This window comes from Eubalaena glacialis, chromosome 13 (assembly GCF_028564815.1).
Source record: "Eubalaena glacialis isolate mEubGla1 chromosome 13, mEubGla1.1.hap2.+ XY, whole genome shotgun sequence".
Classification (NCBI taxonomy): Eukaryota; Metazoa; Chordata; class Mammalia; order Artiodactyla; family Balaenidae; genus Eubalaena; species Eubalaena glacialis.
In genome coordinates, this window is record NC_083728.1 from 56,564,014 (window position 1) to 56,569,069 (window position 5,056).

The following is a 5,056-nucleotide window of genomic DNA, read 5'->3' on the forward strand; positions in this document are numbered from 1 at the left end:
CACAACTAGAGAAAGCCCGTGCACAGCAACGAAGACACAACACAGCCAAAAATAAATAAATAAATAAATATTTTTTTTTAAAAGTTGTTTAAAAAAAAAAATTGTTGCTGAGTTAAGATTTCAGGCAATATCTGAGGTCCTCGGAGAAAGGGCAGCCCCCTTTGTGAGCTGGGGGCTGGGTGCCTACCGCCCGGCAGTCTCCAGGCCCCTGCCCACCATGGGGGGGGGTCACCCCTTCCAGCACAACTTGGGTGGGGGGGCTGTAGTTCAAGGCAAGCACAAGCCCCTGCAGCTGTCCAGTCAGCACACATTCATTTAGCACCTACTGTATGTCAGGCACTGAGCAAAGGAGACTCACTGCTCCCACCCTCAAGGGTCTTGTGTCCAAAGCCCCATGGAGTCGTGCAGCTGGAGAATGAAGGTCTAGAAGCTTCCATGCTCCAGGGTGACCTACCACGCTTTCTCCTGCTTTTGGAGTCTGGGAGCTCAAAGGCCACACTCCGCAGTCCCCCTTCCCTCCCACGCTGACGCTAGGGAACCTGAGCTGGCTGGCGGGGGGTGGGGGTGTGGGGGGGGGTGGGGGTGTGTGGGGGGGTGGGGACCGAGCCCTCTGAGCCTCTATAGGGAGAGGCAGGCAAGCGAGGGCCAGCCTGCAGTGTGCTGGCCATGCAGGCATACACACTCGGGGTGCCCCCCACCCCAGTTTAACACCCCCTCCCCGGGCACCTGCTATTTCACCCCAGAGCCCTGCAGCGGGCACCTGGCTCAGGTGGGACCCAGCCCCTCCCTCCCTCCCTCCCTCCTAGCCCTTCATAGACCTGTCGTGCTATCCCAAGTAGGGGCACTAGATAAGATATAAAGCACCCAGTTAAATTTGAATTTCAGATATAAACAAATGTTTTAAGTATAAATATATCCCAACTATTGCATGGGATATATCTATACTAAACGTTATTCATGTTTGTCTGAAATTCAAAGTTAACTGGGCAAACTGTATTTTTGTCTGCTAAATCAGAGGCTTCTGTGAGTAGAGTGGACTGTGCCCATTCTGCAGCCAGAGACCAGAGGGAGGCCTGAGGGCTGGGACACCTTCTCCTTGTCCCTGGTCCAGTACTGCCCTGTGGGGACCCAGGAGGCAGAGGAGCCAGGGCCATGGGGAGGTGGGGTGGGGGCAGTGGAGTGGCTTGTCTGGGAGACTGGCAGGGGCAGAGCGGGCTGATTCTGCAGGAACAGCTTGAAAAAATGGACAGGACACTAAAGTGCAAAGGAAACCACTGTGCATTACAACAAATGGCATCATCTGGACACCTGTGTCAACCGGTGCTGTGAGTTTCAAGTAAGAATTTAGAAAAGCCTCACCTTTAGCGCCTGCTTCGTCCTGGGGGCAGGGGTACCATGTAGAGCATGTCACCCCTTGAGCTGGGGTGACAGCCGAGGATGCTTGGGCCCAGGCAGGCATGGATCTTGAGTAAGGCGCTTGTCACTGGAGGCGTCCCAGCTGGGCAGGGGTCCAGGCTTGTGCTGGCCCTGCCGCCTGCCCTGAAGGCCACTCCCTGCAGAGCCTGGCCTCTAGCCCCACGCACGCCGAGGGAAGCACCTCTGGGCCCAGTTTCCAGGCAGCGGGGAGCTGGGCCCTGCTCCTTGGTGACGGTGGCAGGTCCAAGAGGTGTAAGGTGGGCTCAGAAGGGCCGGGGTGGGGGGGTGACTGAGGTGGATCGGCCACCTGCAGAAGCCCCAGGCCCCCGCCTTTGAGGTGTGAACCCCCAGCAGTGGCTGGGGGGGATCTGGGCTCAGCCTCCACTCCTCTGGACACGCTCACCTGCTGGGTAACCGGCACTTCACCTCTGTCAGCCTTCGCTCATGCCACTCATGCACCCGCTCAGTGTTTCCTGGCCACCCCCCAACCTCCGGGACGGGCACTTGCCAGGCATCGCAGGCTCATTAAACATGGCACCGTGGCCACCCTCGGGAGCCCCAGTCTGGCCTGAACACCGCGAGGTGAGTGCTGTGGGGGAGGTACGTGGGGTCGGAGAGGCCCTGGAGCGGGCACCGCTGGCAGGAGGGCACTGGCTAAGCATGGGCCAGGCAGGAGCATCCCAGCAGTGGGCACTGCAGGGCCAGGGCTGGGGCCTGGAGGGGACTTTGGCTGGTGGGTCTGTGGTCCAAAGGCACAGTGGGGCAGGACAGGCTGGAAGTGGGACGGAAGTGGGTCATGCCAACTTGAGGAGGCTTGACCCAGTGGGGGCTTCTGGATGGAAGGGGGTGTGTGGAGGGGAGGGGGACGGTTGGAGAGGGTAGGAGGAGCCACCTGAAAGGCAGGAGAAGGGACCGATGTGATGTGAGGGGTCTTGTGGGCTCCAGCCAGCCTGAGGGTGGATGGGGTGCCTGGACACAGAGCAGAGTGGCTGGGTGGGGGTGGTGAGCTTGGGCAGGCACCCACAGGTCCTGATGGAGGTGACCATGCTACCCACTGCCCCATGGCCCAGACTGCCAAGGTGGAGGGCCCCCAAGGTAGCCTGAACCCCCCCCCCATTGCAGCCATGTGCCCCCAGGGTACGAGTCCTCTCCTGGGGAAGTGTCTAGTTTCTACTTCCCGCTGACTGAACCAATGGGCCATTTGCCCTCCGCCCCCATCTTTGTCAAGAAAAAGCTTTGCCCTTAAAAAAAAAAGAAAAAAGAGGAAATAGCAAAAAGCAGAACCAAATTTTCCAGAGGCCAGGAGGATTAAAAAAAAAATCTGAACACACTGTTCAGTTTAATTAAATACTTTTAATGCCAATTTCCAAATTGTCCTGTGCTTGATCTCTCCAACATTCCTTTCTAGCGATGTGAATGTATTACTGCTTCATTGTTTCTAATGCTATTTTCTCGTCTCATACCAATCCATGATTTGTTCCTCATTTCCCGTCTGCAGGGTGAGGCTGTCCCCCGCGCGGTGCAGTCTCCCTCTGGCTGAAGAACTCAGGCCTGAGACGCATCGCCCTCAGCCTCGTGGCTGAGCCTGCCACGCGGGCTGGGTGCCATCAGATGCCACACACAGTCAGTGAGTATCAGCCCAGGGGACTCAACGCCTTCAAGAACAAGGTTCTCAGATGTGCTGGATGGAGCCGGAGGTGGTGGGAGGTGGTCTCCTTCCAAGACCTTCAGGTGGACAATGCCCTTCCAGTGTCTGTGCAGCCTCACCGGTCTATAAATGGGCCATGGGACACCTGAAGGCTACAGGCTTTGTCAGCTTAGAGACGCTGTCTTTAAAAAATAACACCTATTTGGGGCTTCCCTAGTGGCGCAGTGGTTGAGAATCTGCCTGCCAATGCAGGGTACACGGGTTCGAGCCCTGGTCTGGGAGGATCCCACATGTCGCAGAGCAACTAGGCCCGTGAGCCAAAATTACTGAGCCTGTGCGTCTGGAGCCTGTGCTCCGCAACAAGAGAGGCCGCGATAATGAGAGGCCCGTGCACCGCGATGAAGAGTGGCCCCCACTTGCCACAACTAGAGAAAGCCCTCGCACAGAAACGAAGACCCAACACAGCCATATATTAAAAAAAAAAAAAAAAAAGCTAAAACTTAAAAAAAAAAACAAAAAACACCTATTTAAAAAATCCATGCCCTGTCCCTTCCGCAGATGTCCAAAGGACAGAGTGCGCAGAGCAGGGTGACAGTTTGTCACATTTAGAATTCCCTGCACCATGGGGCCCCGTGGGAACCCCTGCCCTGCCCTCCCCGCCCTCACCACCCCCCTTCATGGCGGGGCCCCTGCAGGGCACCTCAGGCTCTCTCTGGTTCTTCCTGCTCCTCAGCTCTCTCTTGCCTGCCACAGGGCCTTTGCACAGTCTGCTCTTGCTGCTGGGAAGAACCCCCTGCTTCTCTTCCAGCTGCTTTCTTGTCCTCAAATAGTCTTGTCCTCAAATAGATCCTCTGCCCCCCGTCTCAGCTCTGAATGGCACTTAACACAGCTTTTAACTATTTTCTTCCTCTATCCACAAATTTGTTTGTGGCTGCCTCCCAGCTGGAATGAAGCCCCAAGGGACAAGGACAGGGCCTGTACTGGCCACCGCCACTGCCTCCCCGGTTCCACGCAGGGTCTGGCACACTGTCGACCTCCCACTAATTTTTGTCCAGCAAATCACTAACAGTTCCCCAGCTAGAACCAATCTTGAGCTTCACCCTAATGTTTAATGAGATGGGCATTGTGAAAAGGATCAGGAGGTCCAGGTGACCCCTGCCCAGGATCCTGCTGAGGATTTCATGTCTACCCCACCCTTGCAAGCTTCCCTGCAGGGCTCCATCCTAGGCCCAGGGCTCTCCCAGTCCCTCTCTTAGGTGGCTGGAGCACTAATTGCTCTTTGAGGGCCTTAATTACTGGTCATGGCCCTCCATCGCTAAGTAGTAGCATTAAGATAGAGTAAATGTTTTCTTTTTCTTGAAAAGTTCACATATACAAGAGGAGGTGCTGCTGAGCAGTGATGGGCCAGTGCAGGACACCGCCTGGGTCTTGCATGGGAGCTGCCATGGTCCTGCCTTCCTGTCTTCCTCACCCCAGGGCCCAGCGGTGGAGGAGGGCACAGGGCCTCCTGGGGCCTTCCCTTCTCCCCGAACAGCATGTCCACCCCATCCTGGATGCGCTCTTTGCAGCGCCACCGCGCAGGTGGTGAAGCCCGGGCTGGCAGTGACCTTGCCAGAGCCTCTCCAGGTCTGGGGGTCCCCACGTGGGCCCTCCCACCCACTCATCCACCCGGGCAACTGGTGAGGCCTGAGGCCCCAGGAGCCGGCCTGTGTGGACCAGCCGCCCCGCTCTTCATCCAGCGCTGAGAGTAGGCTTGGAAGGAGTGAGGTCACACCCGGAGCCAGCAGACTTGTGGTCGTGGGGAAGTGGAAAGCCCGGCAGATCCTCAGGGGCCAAGGGGCCGGGAGGGACCCCAGAGCACAGGAGGAGGTGCTCTGTCCCTCGTCTCAGTGTGAGAGTGGGGGGCTGCGGGAGGGCCTGGCCCCTTCCCCAGGGTCCCACAGGTCTCGGTCGGTCCAGGAGGGGGCTGGGCGAGGGACAAGTTCAGAGAAG